This window comes from Patagioenas fasciata, chromosome 3, assembly GCF_037038585.1.
Source record: "Patagioenas fasciata isolate bPatFas1 chromosome 3, bPatFas1.hap1, whole genome shotgun sequence".
Classification (NCBI taxonomy): domain Eukaryota; kingdom Metazoa; phylum Chordata; class Aves; order Columbiformes; family Columbidae; genus Patagioenas; species Patagioenas fasciata.
The window spans coordinates 123227481-123242578 of NC_092522.1; the positions used below are offsets into that span (position 1 = coordinate 123227481).

A 15098-nucleotide genomic window follows, 5' to 3' on the forward strand; every position below is an offset into this window, starting at 1 on the left:
CCCATAGAAACAGCAGATCATCATTTCTCTAAGAATATAAAACCTTTTTCAACACATTTGATAGCCATTTTCTCCAAATGACCTCCACGTAATTCATGTGATGGTTTGACCCCTGCTTTAACGTTATTTTCTAAGAAACAAGCTATATTGCTCCTTGGAAAACCTGAATGTGTCGTTCATATCAAGAAACAAGACCTTGCAAGTTTGGGATCTCCTCAAGCAGATATTCAGACCTCGTAGATGACTACACGTGTGTGTGTGCCTTTGCAAAATTATCGGTCAGAAACCTGCGAAGCGAAACCAAATGAAAGCGGAGTTGTCCATCTGTCTAATTCCCACTGAGAATCTCTGTTCTCGAAGCTTAGGAATGCATTGCGTGCTTTGGAGGCAACACGAACCACTTGTGATGAAACTGCAGCGATCTTCTCTGAAAATGCCAACTACAGTGCCAAGAGAACTACAGAACTTTCAGAATCTTCCATTATTTTCACGAGTCACAAGGAAAATAAAAATTCAACTTTAACCCCAGATACCTGAGATGACTGTTTTCTATTTACTTTGAGAACTGATTGGAATTTGATTCTGATGGTGGTATTGGAAATGCACAATTTTGGAAAAATGTTATAAAAGTTTGGACTTAAACTTTAGGAAACTATTGCTGAAAACCTTCCTGGTTGTATTTATCCTACATCTTTATTTATCCTGATCTACTCTCTGTAATTACAGGAGTGCATCATCTTTTCTTTCCTTCTTTCTTTCTTTCTTTCTTTCTTTCTTTCTTTCTTTCTTTCTTTCTTTCTTTCTTTCTTTCTTTCTTTCTTTCTTTCTTTCTTTTCTTTCCTTCCTTCCTTCCCTTCCTTTCCTTCCTTTCCTTTCCCTCCCTTCCTTCCTTCCTTCCTTCCTTCCTTCCTTCCTTCCTTCCTTCCTTCCTTTCCTTCTTCCCTTCTTTCCTTCTCTTTCTTTTTTCTTTTTCTTTCTTTCTCTCTTCCTCGCTTTCTCTCTTTCTCTTTCTCTCTTTCTCTTTCCTTCTCCTTCCTTCCTTCCTTCCTTCCTCCCTTCCTCCCTTCCTCCCTTCCTCCCTTCCTCCCTTCCCTTCCCTTCCCTTCCCTTCCCTTCCCTTCCCTTCCCTTCCCTTCCCTTCCCTTCCCTTCCCTTCCCTTCCCTTCCCTTCCCTTCCCTTCCCTTCCCTTCCCTTCCTCTCTCTCTTCCTCTCTTTCTCTCTCTCATCATTTTCAGTATTGCAGCTTTGTTCTCCTTTCCCAGCTGAACTCCTTTTATGTTTGACCACAATTCTAGATGAGAAGCTTTGTTTCCATGAGAAGATCTCAAGGATCATCTGCCAGTTTCCAGAGCTCCACTTCCTAGTGACGCACTTCCACTTTCTCATAGTTTGACACACACTGGCAGCTTTGGTCAAAAATGAGATGTAAAAAAAATGACATGAAAGGATGCTGCTTTCTATATCAAAAATTTGGAAGTCTTCACCAAAACGGCTTATTTGCATACACTCATCAATTTATGAAAACCACCAGCTGATTAAAAGTATCATGGAAAATACATCAATCAGTGTCTCCTCAACCTGGACAATTTCATACATTGATCAAGACATACATATTGAAATATAAAATAGACATCCCTGTTTCTAGGAGCATTGAAACATGCAGAGCAGCAATCAGTCTCCTGACTGGGACCCTCAAATTGCTCCATTCACATGGAAGTTCATTTTTCATTGGGTTCTGTAACTATCGGAAATACTTTTCTCATGGACAGCATTTCAAAATCTATGTGGAACTATTTGTCATGGATTTCAGCCACTTTCTGTCTAGTCCAGAAGGAATTCTCTTTATATACATAATGTGAATAGAAAGTGTTGGACTGCTGTTGCTTGGTTGCTGTTTGCCCAAGAAATGGCTATTTCTTGCATAAACTCTTTTGACCACCTCTTTCCATAATCTGTATTTATTGAGAAGACTTTTCCTTACATATGACTGTATTTATAAGGAATAAAAAGACCCTGCATCTGGTCACTCCTGGAGGAGAAAGGAGAGAACATTTCTCTTTTCCAAATACTTCACTGGTTTTAGTCCATGGTTCACAGGATTTGACCAAAGCTTTTGGTTGGCTGCCAAAAGCTGCCATTGCCCTCTCCGACATGTAAGGGCTGAAGGATTGTCCCGTAACAAGATCCAGCTACGAAATGGGTTATAATTAAACATTTTATTGCTAGTAAACTTCCTTTTAGAATGTCTTTCTATAGGGTAAGCAAAATGTGCTTGGTTCTCAGTTTCCTCATGCCACTGTTAAAAATGTAAGCACCAGAGCATGCAGAACATGAAGAATCAAGTATGGAAGGGAGTTGCTCATTCACAGAATATTCAGCTGTTGACCCTCATATCCCATTAAGTCCGTTAGGCCAGGTTTTTAACCTTGCTTTGTTATTCTGCCCAGGGAGGTTGTGGAGTCTCCTTCTCTGCAGACATTCAAACCCGCCTGGACACCTTCCTGTGGAACCTCAGCTGGGTGTTCCTGCTCCGGCGGGGGGATTGCACTGGATGAGCTTTCCAGGTCCCTTCCAAACCCTCACATTCTGGGATTCTGTGATCATCAAATCACAGAATGATTTGCGTTGAAAGGACCTTCCAAGCTCCCCCAGTGCCACCCCTGCCATGAGCAGGGACATCTTCACCAGCTCAGGTTGCTCAGAGCCCCGTCCAGCCTGGCCTGCGATGTCTCCAGGGATGGTTCATCCACCACCTCTCTGCCCAACCTGGGCCAGGCTCTCACCACCCTCAGCACAAACAATTTCTTCATCATGTCTGGCCTGAAACTCCCTCCTTTAGTTTAAAACCATCACCCCTTGTCCTATTACAACAGGCCCTGCTCAAAAGTCTGTCCCCATCTTTCTTATCAGCCCCTTTTAAGTCCGGAAAGGCCGCACTAAGGTCTCCTCGGAGCTTCTCTTTCCAGGTCGAACAACTGGTTTCCTTTGCTTTCAACGGGAAAATTCTACATTACATCATCATTTTATTTTTTTTCTATGCTAAATTAATTAATGAGTCAGAAGAATAAATTAGCTGCACAGTTCTGTTTCCACATCCTTGTTTCCACCTTCAAAACCCCCAAAACAAGGTAGTGAAATCATCACCTGTTCCACAAGTAGCTCAGCCCAAAAGATGTGGATGGACCAGCCGGGCAGCTGAGACAACCACTCCATTCAAACCACCTAAATCCAATGTATTAACCTTGAACCGAACCGAATCCCTGATGTGCGTTGTCATGCCTTGGCTCCTCTTCAGACTTTTGGCAATTCTCACCCCACCTATTTCCCATCTACTGCTGTATGGTCAAGTTGAAATTATTCTGCTACTACTCATTTTTACACTAATCACTTCAGAAAGAGATTTTTCCGGTTTCCATTTAATTTTGAGAGCTACATACTTCAGTATCTTTTGTCTATTTAAAGATATTCGCCGTAGTTTACAAGGAAAATGAAAGGAATGCAACAATAGATACCAATACAAATTCTTACTATTGCCCACTCGTTTTCCAAAGATAAAATTATGATCTTACTTTACGCCAAGATCCTACATACAAACAGCTTTATCCTGTTGTCAGCCATTTAGAATCCAACACCTAATCCTGGCCAGCACTTGTGCAACACGTTAAAATATTCAATTATATCCTCAGTATTACTAAATTACATCAATTTTGGCAATATCACCTTGAGGCCACCCTGGGACTGGGAGACACTAGACCAGGCATTATCTATCTATCTGTCTATCTATCTATCTATCTATCTATCTATCTATCTATCTATCTATCTATCATCTATCTATCTATCTATCGTCTATTTATCATCTATCCATCTATCAATCATCTATCTATCTATCTATCTATCTATCTATCTATCATCTATCGTCTATCTATCATCTATCCATCTATCAATCATCTATCTATCTATCTATCTATCTATCTATCATCTATCATCTATCTATCTATCTATCTACACACATATATATACACGTAAAGAGATTAAGACCTTATCTGTAACAAGAAAACGGTGACAAAAGGCACAAAATTACCATTGTTTTTTGATAGTATGTTCTAAAGATCATTTCACATGATCATGCTGAACATGATTACTTCATGGTTTTTCACCTTCTTGAATATGATGTAATGTATCAACACATTAATTGGAATTTTGGTCACAATTAGCATGTATTAAATCCCTGATTAGTTGTACGCATTTAAAGCACTTTAATTGGTTTGTTTCCATTGATATAATGGAATGTGTTTTAAACGATGTAATTTAGAGGTGTGTATTTCGTTATCATTGATTAGCTAATCAATAGTATTGTCACAAGTGTGTGAATGCTGGCTTAATTATGCCTGAAACTCACATTTCTCAGGAAATAAGTGATAGAACAATTTCCCTCTGGCTGTGTTAGCAAATCATTTGCTTCTCCTATTAAGTCATGAGCTTGCATTCTCTCGTTTTTTCTTTTGTAAAGCACTTGAAATATCTAACAGGTCTATTCCTCTGATTAACTTCTTTAAACCTGTAATTCAGTAGAATTAATCCATGAAAAACATGGTTCAGCAAGAAATATCGCTCAGCCCTTGCATAAACACTTTTAGAATTTGGAAATTTTACCCCTCAGATTAGGATTCTCCATATGGCACTAAAGCACATGTAAAAAATAAATGTTTTTAAATACGTACTATGTATTTTTCTCCCTGCTTCTTCCCTGAGTTCATCTTGCCATTTAACATCCAAAATTGTCTTCCTCTATGAATTTTCCTTTTTCCATTTAGTAAACTTGCTTTTTCCACTGATTTCAATGGAACTGAAATGCTTTTTGTTTAACAATACCTTCAGTTGTTTGAGCGCCACGTCATTCCGACCTGCTCTTATACACTGGTTACCAAAGTGATTTTCACCTCACTGTGAGATGTATATTTCTTACTAAAGCAATACAGTGACAATACAATGCAGAATGTCAGGGGTGGGAAGGGACCTGGAAAGCTCATCCAGTGCAATCCCCCCATGGAGCAGGAACACCCAGCTGAGGTTCCACAGGAAGGTGTCCAGGCGGGTTTGAATGTCTGCAGAGAAGGAGACTCCACAGCCTCCCTGGGCAGCCTGGGCCAGGCTCTGACACCCTCACCCAGAACAAGTTTCTTCTTAAATTTAAGTGGAACCTCCTGTGTTCCAGTTTGTACCCATTACCCCTTGTCCTGTCACTGGTTGTCACCCAGAAGAGCCTGGCTCCATCCTCCTGACACTCCCCCTTTCCATATTGATCCCCATGAATGAGTCCCCCCTCAGTCTCCTCTTCTCCAGCTCCAGAGCCCCAGCTCCCTCAGCCTTTCCTCACACGGGAGATGCTCCACTCCCTTCAGCATCTTGGTGGCTGCGCTGGACTCTCTGCAGCAGTTCCCTGTCCTTCTGGAACTGAGGGGCCACAACTGGACACAAGATTCCAGGGGTGGTCTCCCCAGGGCAGAGCAGAGGGGCAGGAGAACCTCTCTGACCTACTGACCACCCCCTTCTAACCCACCCCAGGTACCATTGGCCTTCCTGGCCACAAGGGCCCAGTGCTGGCTCATGCTCACCCTGCTGTCCCCAGGACCCCCAGGTCCCTTTCCCCTACACTGCTCTCTAATAGCTCATTCCCCAACTTACACTGGATCCTGGGGTTGTTCCTGCCCACATTCAAGACTCTACACTTGCCCTTGTTCTATTTCATTACATTTTCCCCACCCAACTCTCCAGCCTGTCCAGGTCTCTGATGGCAGCACAGCTTCCAGTGTCAGCCACTCCTCCCAGCTTGGTGTCACCAGCAAACTTGCTGACAGTCACTCTATTCCCTCATCCAAGTCATTGATGAATATATTGAATAACACAGGCCCCAGCACTGACCCTTGAGGCACTGCACTGGATCCAGGCCTCAACTTAGGAGTCGCGGATGCTAAAACATTTACAAGTTCAGACACTCACAGAATGCAAAATGAAAGATTTTCAAAGGAAGTGACCAATCTGTGCACATCATCAGAGATTGTGAACAGCAAAAGCACAATGCGGGCACTTGCCCTCCACATTATCTGATAATAAACATCCATCATTGGAGGACGCGCGGGAGCTGGAGGTGGCAATGCGCTACCATTTACGCAAAGAACTATTAAAAAACTGGTGTACTTTCAACTTGATGACACCAACAGACTGAATGAACACCAAGATGCATGAGGATGGATTAAATACGCACCAGTTTGCTTTCAAGATGTCTTTAATAAGTTCACAAAGAATGACTTTTAAGCTGAGTTAGATGCATCTCCCTTATGAGGAAAGGCTGAGGGAGCTGGGGCTCTGGAGCTGGAGAAGAGGAGACTGAGGGGGGACTCATTCATGGGGATCAATATGGAAAGGGGCAGTGTCAGGAGGATGGAGCCAGGCTCTTCTCAGTGACAACCAATGACAGGACAAGGGGCAATGGGTGAAAACTGGAACACAGGAGGTTCCTCTGAAAGAGGAGAAGCAACTTGTTGGGGGTGAGGGTGGCAGAGCCTGGCCCAGGCTGCCCAGGGAGGTTGTGGAGTCTCCTTCTCTGCAGACATTCAAACCCGCCTGGACACCTTCCTGTGGAACCTCAGCTGGGTGTTCCTGCTCCATGGGGGGATTGCACTGGATGAGCTTTCCAGGTCCCTTCCAACCCCTGACATTCTGGGATTCTGGGATTCTGTGAGCATTGTTCACTAATACGCCGGCTTTGCCTCACCTCCCAACTAATAACACGTCTCAGCAGAACATATTGATTTCTTTCGGCGTTTGTTTTTTAAGCACTGATAAGTGAACGAGCCTACGGAACGGTTGCACAGAATTACATCATTTTTCGGAGCCGAGATCCCTTCCCCCTCCTCTGTCACTTGATTCTTGACTGAGCTAAAGCAGGGAAAAATTAGACTTCATTTCAGTATGCTAATAGCAATCTACCAATCTACCAAAACAATGTAATCAAGGCCTCATGTGCTCCTATAATTTCATTCTTGACATAAGTCTGACAGCTATTTATTGTTGGGGGGAAGCGTGGGGAGGGGGAGAGAAAAATTCCTGTAATTTCCCCTCCCCCAGCAAACACAAGAGCTCCGCGGTTTAAAGCAGCATCTTTGTGAAGCGCCCAAAATGGTAATAATCACGGGCTTTACATATGTCTTGTCTTAAGCAATCAAGGCGGGGAGTTAACGGAGAGGCACATTCAGATGTGCCAATTCCCAAACTGGCCACCTCTGATGAGCCAGCTGTGAGCTTCAATTGTCACATTATCATTTAGGCGAGGAGGAGGAGGGAGGGAGAGAAAAAGGCATCCAGCTCCATACTGGATGAACATAATTATTCACAGCAGGATGCTGCAGAATTAATTTAGCCAATCAGAATTATGGCGGGGGTTGGGTACCAGCAGCGGCTAACGCGGAAAAGGAGAAAGAAGAGAGGAAGAAAATCGGGAAACGGATCAAAAGTAGAAAAAAGGGAGTAGCACCTTGGTAATATTTTGATTCTGCGTCCCTCAGTGTACTTGGGATACAATGAAGTGTTATATAGGTGTTCCTGGCTCAACAGGGCTCACTTGAAATGAGAGAAGCTGTGAATTTGGGTCATGGTGAAAAAGTCAACAATCTGATACCTGGTTTTATCACGCTGAATAATACGCTATCAAATAAACATAAAGCTGGGAACAACGCTAGCGATTCTGCATCGTTCTGGTTTGGAATTTCAGAAATCCTGCCGAAACTCCACTTCATCCAGCAGAGGAGACGTGAAAATAAAGCCCAGCCAGGTCTGTGCTCAACTGATGTGATGCGCAGAATTCCAGCTCGCAATCTGGTACAAATTTTGCACTGACAGCTTTTAACTGGGCGAGTCAAAGGAGCCATTAGGGGTCGGTCTTTTTGGACTCGGTGACGAGCATTTTGGGTTTGGTAGCAAAGAAATTAGTAAGATATATAAGAGAAATCAAGCAAAAATGTATATTTAGGCTTTGAGTGTCCAAGTAAACACTTCAACCTGGTCACCAAGAGAGTAAATATGGAGAGAAAGAATTTTTCTTATTATTTCTATTCGCCTCATAGAGAATAAATCAGGACCAGTGAAGTCAGATGCTCTATGACACCAGTATCCTCCTTTAATCAATAACACAAATTCTAATTAGCCCTTTTGTCCCTTCTCCTGCAAACACAGAATCACAGGATCCCAGAATGTCAGGGATTGGAAGGGACCTGGAAAGCTCATCCAGTGAAATCCCTCCACCGGAACAGGAACACCCAGCTGAGGTTCCACAGGAAGGTGTCCAGGCGGGTTTGAATGTCTGCAGAGAAGGAGACTCCACAACCTCCCTGGGCAGCCTGGGCCAGGCTCTGACACCCTCATCCCAAACAAGTTTCTTCTCAGATTTAAGTGGAATCTCTTGTATTCCAGTTTGTACCCATTGCCCCTTGTCCTACCATTGGTTCTCACTGAGAAGAGCCTGGCTCCATCCTCCTGACACTCCGCATTTCCATATTGATCCCCATGAATGAGTCCCCCCTCAGTCTCCTCTTCTCCAGCTCCAGAGCCCCAGCTCCCTCAGCCTTTCCTCACACGGGAGATGCTCCACTCCCTTCAGCATCTTGGTGGCTGCGCTGGACTCTCTGCAGCAGTTCCCTGTCCTTCTGGAACTGAGGGGCCACAACTGGACACAAGATTCCAGCTGTGGTCTCCCCAGGGCAGAGCAGAGGGGCAGGAGAACCTCTCTGACCTACTGACCACCCCCTTCTAACCCACCCCAGGTACCATTGGCTTCCTGGCCACAAGGGCCCAGTGCTGGCTCATGCTCACCCTGCTGTCCCCAGGACCCCCAGAGTAGAGGGGCAGGAGAACCTCTCTTGACCGCTTTGCAGGGACAGTTTAAAACTAGAGGGAAGGCTGAAAAGATACTGAATATTTACACTGCCAAAATACCATAACTTTTGAGTGTTGAATCCTCCATCCATAAACACAAATATCTCCCTTTTCATAACGTAGGGAGAAAAGTTCTTACATTTCTATGACCTTGAGCTTTATTATACCATAAGGCAGAAGCTTGTTTTATTTAATTTTTCCTGGAATTGTATGAGCATGACAAATGTAACTGGAGCAGAATCCTTGAGTTCCTGTAAAAGTTCACTTAAGCTCCCGCTCTCTGATTCTGGTAACGGTGAGAAAAATGCCAGGAAGGTTGGTCGGGTTTTATTTCTGGCAATAAGGTTTGATGTACGCCGCTGTCAATGAGAACCGTGATTTAATCTGTGAGGATATAAGGCCCGGTGGTAAAAATGGTGTAACTACAAATCCTGATTAACAATCACTGCAACGGTAAAATTGGTTCCCATAGCAACAAGATGGAAATGATACAACAAATGGCAACGCCATAGCAGATAAATCGCCCCATGAAATGGCCCTTTTTGGAAGCCACTTGGCTTTCTGCTCCCTTCATCTTTAAGACTTGCAAATATTACTTTCAATCTCCTGAACCTCACGGCTCATCCTCTAAATTCCGTCATCGTTTGTTCTGCTAATAACCAAGGTAAAGGAATAAAAGCAATAAGACAGTATGGTATTTAACATCTGAAAGCTCATTCCAGGTCCTGGCAGTTTATACACATTCCTATATATTTTATACTTTTTTCCTCTTTTCATTTGCTCTGTGTTTATTTTATGGTATTTCCATAATTTCAGTTTCCAAAAGCAAATATTAATTTTAGATATTTTGCATTTGTACAATATAGGACTGCAGTTATCCTCTTTGTATGCATTGCTTATGGAGACAGACACTGTAACCAAGGAAGATGTGCACTGCAGAAGAGGAAAATAGCACTTAGAATTACAAATTAAACATTAATGTCTTACAAAGTGTAGAAAATGTCTTCCAAATTGCATTAAGAATGACCCTTTGACTTAAAAAAAGTATATATGTGATTCCACCTATGTAGCCCATGTACAGTTTGAAATGGAAGTTGTTATTACAGAACTGCCTGAAGAAGTTGGCTATTCCCTTCTGCTTTAGGGAATCAGCTGTTTGCTATAATGATTGTATATACAGGGCTACCAACATATAGGTAGGTAGACAGAGAGACAGATAGATAGATAGATAGACAGACAGACAGGAGAGATATGAGAGAGGGAGAGGGAGAGAGAGAGAGAGAGAGAGAGATGTATATATAGATAGACAGACAGGTAGATAGACAGGAGAGATAGGATAGATAGACAGATAGATAGATAGATAGATAGATAGATAGATAGATAGATAGATAGACAGATAATTAGATAAATAGACAGACAAATAAGAGAGAGAGAGATATCTATAGATAGATAGATAAATAGGTAGGTAGACAGAAAGACAAATAAGAGAGAGAGAGATATAGATCTATAGACAGATAAATAGACAGGTAGACAGATAGATAAGATAGATAGATAGACAGATGGATAGATAGATAGATAGATAGATAGATAGATAGATAGATAGATAGATAGATTAGACAGATAGATAGATTAGACAGATAGATAGATTAGACAGATAGATAGATCTATAGATAGACAGACAGACAGATAGACAGACAGACAGATAGACAGACAGGGTCATACCTAGAGTACCAAAATGCTTAGGGGACTGGAACGCATGACATAAGGTGATGCTGAAAGAATTGGGTTCGCATGACATTAAGAGGAGAAGGGTGAGAGTCAATCTTGTCGCTGTGTACCCAACTGGAGGCCGTAGGGAAGACGAAACCAGACTCTTCTTGCTGTTATAAACAGAAATGACACAAGGCAAGAGACAGAAGTTGAAACACGGCAGGTTCCAACTTCAAAATAAGGCAGAATATTAATTTTTTCATAGACCTGGTCAAATGCTGTTGGACTCGATGACCCTTGTGGGTCACTTCCAACTCAAGACACTCTATGTTCTATGACATGCTGCGGTAGGTCTTGGAAAGACAGTTCTCCAATAGTCAAAGCCCTAAGCAACCCCTTGATGTTGAATTACAGACCTTGGGAGGTCCCTCCTGTCCAGCATGGTCCTAGGACTCCGTCTCCACTAGGCCAGGGACAGCACTCGTCCCTTATATTTTAATGACCATTTGTTCAAACAAAGACACCCAGAGTTATTCTTTGAAAAGATGTGGGAGAATTGGGTCCCTCCACAAACCACTGAAAAGCCTCTTGATCCTTTTACACTCAGAAAACAACGCGATACTATTAAAAACAGAACTGAGAAACGTTTTGATTTTCACAGGCCAAGGCTAGACGTAGCTGTTCCAACGTAAAGGACAAACATCATCTTCCAGATAACAAACCAAGAGGTACAGGAAGACCCTGGAAACCCAGTTGAACCTCAGTGACAATGGAGAAAGTGTGACATGAAAGGGTCGTCAGAATTTCCTGTTTTCGATCTGAATTCATCCACCTTTCAAGCAGATCTTAATCCATCCCAAGTCCCTGAACCACAAACCAACAGTGATGACGCAACAGGAGTTCTTGAAGATGGAGAGTTTGCATTAATGAAGTTTAAATAACTGGAGAGTTGAATCATCATATCTCAGCCCTTCAATGAGATAAATAAAGAGCGGACCTGCTCCCTTAGACTGCACATCAGCCTCCAGGAGCCGTTCCTGGGCTCCGTTTAAATCCAAGAAGCTTTAAGACACACAAAGGGATGTGACGCTGAACCATGAAGGTATGACTAGAATCACAGAATTTGGCAGTGAAGAATGACGGTAAAGAGCAAAAATAGCAGTTTTACAGAATTCTCACGATGAGCTGGCACCAAATAACTTAAATAGCAGTCAAACAACTTCCAGCCTGTTAAGACAGGAAGGTTTGAAAATTGACTTTGTTCGGCTATTATTACAGCTGAATAGGTATGAATAAAAGAAAGACAAAAGCTTTGGAAGGAGATATTTGTTGTATCTTATTTGGAAAACCAGCATCAGGATCTGAGCATGAAATGCTCTTAACATTTCTGTGCAGGAGCACTATTAATACAGAACAATTACCGTCAAAAACCCGGAACGTATATATTTAGATAATCTTCAGCAGGGCTATTTTGGGAACTAGAATATTTTACGCAAGAATTTGATCAACACAGACTAAAGTTTATAGTTTAGCAGAAAACTATCTTCTATTTCTTATTCCCAATACCATAACTTCAGTGAACAGTGTGAACCAGGAATTAATTCAGATAAATATGAGCATAGAAGTGAGCAAAATAATTTATGTTGGTTAAAGTGATCTGTGAGAATTGTAAAATATACTTTATTTTTATGACTATGTGGAAGTTACCTGGCAATGGCAACTGAGTTTTCTTCACATGAGAGATAGATAGATAGATGATAGATAGATAGATAAGATAGAGAGATAGAGAGATAGAGAGATGATAGAGAGAGAGAGAGATAGATAGATAGATAGATAGATAGAAAGAAAAAGAAAACTGGGCTTGGCAAAGCTCAAGGAATCATAATTATGTGTTATTTTTTCATTAGCAAAGATCCTCATATCAAAAGGAAATCTTTGAGTCTGTGGTGAGAAGAAATTTGTTCATCCAAGGTCTCTATCATTATTATTATTACCACTACTACTACTAATAATAATAATAATATGGGTCTCACTCTCTACATAGAGGACTTTTTGGGGGGTATATTGTTAAACGGTCTTTCCTTGCCAGAGCAGTGGTGATAGAAAGAGAATTTCACAGTATGTCTCTCATCTCTACTTCTCTACTGAAACCACATTAGAGGATGTCATTTTATGTTTTAATCACCGTCATTAACCAAAAACTATCTCTGAAAGTCTACACTCCACAGGGCTTGCTCAAGAACTGACCTGTTTGGGGGTTTAGTAGATGGAATCGGGATAATCAGGTAACTGTTTTACAGTAATAAGCTTCTAAGGTAGTAATTCATTGATGTAAATCAGTGTAGCGCCATTAAATTAAATGTGGTTACACTGGTCACATCAGTTGAAGGTTCCCACCATCTGCCCCTTCACACCATCATGGCAAAATCTAAGTACGAAGACCATGATTTACACAGGTTAAGTACGTACGTGTGTGTGTGTGTATATATATAAAACTATAATTTTACTCTTTTCAGGTCTAGGTCTCCAAAGTCAGTGCCAACTCACCCTCCATTCATTTTCATCTCCACGTAGTAGTTTTGCTGCTTTTTGTCTAAAGAACTCCTGCAAGATTTTCTTTCTGTCTTTACAGCTCAAATTGTAAAGCAAAGCCATGTTATGTCCGTCCATAAGAGTCTACGGGACTCACACACTGGACTCTCCCCTTCCACACAAAACACAGATGAGGTGACCGTAGTTACAAGTCACTGAATTCTTCTCTTAGATCCCACTATGTCAAGTTATTTTTGTTTTATTTAATACTTTCAAATAAATTGTATCACTTTCTGAAATTCTCCAACCAGCTGCTGCTATGATATTGTTACCGTGACTGATGCACCAACAATGTGAATTTCCCAATGCTTTCTGGCTATTTTCCCATATTTATTTTTTATTTTATGGTGAATTTTGCGCTCAGAGCATCCCAATACTCCATGGTTTCTCCAAATTACTTCACCAAATCAATTTTTCATAGAATCATTTTGGTTGGAAAAGACCTTTGAGATCATTGAGTCCAACCGTTAACCTCACACTGGCACTGCCCCATGTCCCTGAGAACCTCATCTCCATCTGTTCAACCCCTCCAGGGATGGTGACTCCAGCACTGCCCTGGGCAGCCTGTTCCAATGCCCCACAGCCCTTTCCATGACGAAATGTTTCCTAGTGTCCAATGTGAACCTTCCCTGGCGCAACCTGAAGCCATTTCTTCTCATCCTATCACCTGCCACTCAAGAGAAGAGACCAACTCCCTCCATGCTACAAGCTCCTTTGAATCTCCATCCATGTGATCTCCATCCTTGGAGATCTTCAAAGCCCATGTGGACATGGACCCGGGCAATCTGCTCAGGGTGGTCCTGCTTGAGGAGGTGAAGTGGCCGCGGTGACTCCACCACTGCCCTGGGCAGTTTGTTCCATTGTCCAACAACTCTTTCCATGAAGAAGACTTGAGAAACAATCAGCAGTTCAAGATCACTTTAAGGATTGGGTAAATGTGTAGGACTAAGGGGTGGTGGTGAGGACTTCAGCTCTTCACCTTGAGTGTACCAAAGCAAAGCTCAGAACACCACGGTCCATCCCCTGGTGTGACGCCAGCCTGGCCGCATCCCCATTAATCCCTCTCCTCTTTCAAACCAAGAAGGTTGTATCCAAATGTGCCACAATACATCCAGGGAATGTCTCATAAAAATGCTATTTAGGTGGGACCAAGATCCTTAAGAGTATAGAGAATACATGAATATACTGAGTATGGATTTCAGCTCTCAGCTCCACAAGGCATATTGAATTTACTACCATGAGCACAGCCTATATGCACCTATTTTTTCTCTCTTTCCATTCCCATATTTCCGCTTGTCTTAGCAGATCTGATTTCGGACAGGAACCGTTTCTCCTCGTGTAGGTACATACGCCGCATACCGCACATTGGGATATTGTGCTAACACTGATGTATCATTTCTAAAATCATATTTTCCAAGTAGACACTTTTCATGTAATAAAAAGCTCACGGAAGAATGCAAAGTGGTACAAAAGTCTTACACAGCTAAGCAGAATAAGTATATTTGCAATTCTGCCTCTTTTTTCACCCTTTTAATGCCATTTTCTCTGCTTAAGCTGACTATATTTTTCCTCTAGTTTGGAATTGTGTCGTGGTTGCAGGCAATGATACAGAAAGGCAAATGAGACAATGTTCCTTATTGATTTCTGCTGTGAATAAACCCCCTGCAAATCGCATTTTAATGCTTTACTCCAATATAAATCTAACTCAAGTTATTCATAAGATGACATTAAAACACTGCAAAGTGAAAATAAACACTGCAGAAAGCAATGAAGTGATAACAATCTATAGCACAAGTATTTGTTTCCTAAACTATTACCTTGATATCCAAGTTTATTATTTAGTTTTATAAAAATAACATCAGTG

At 41.9% G+C, this 15098-nt stretch overlaps 1 protein-coding gene across 3 annotated transcripts in view; it reads right to left on the reverse strand.

Moving 5' to 3' along the window:
- MSRA (methionine sulfoxide reductase A) overlaps positions 1-15098 on the reverse strand; it is a 291902-nt gene that overhangs the window by 232388 nt on the left and 44416 nt on the right. The gene's annotated exons all lie outside the window — the stretch shown is intronic.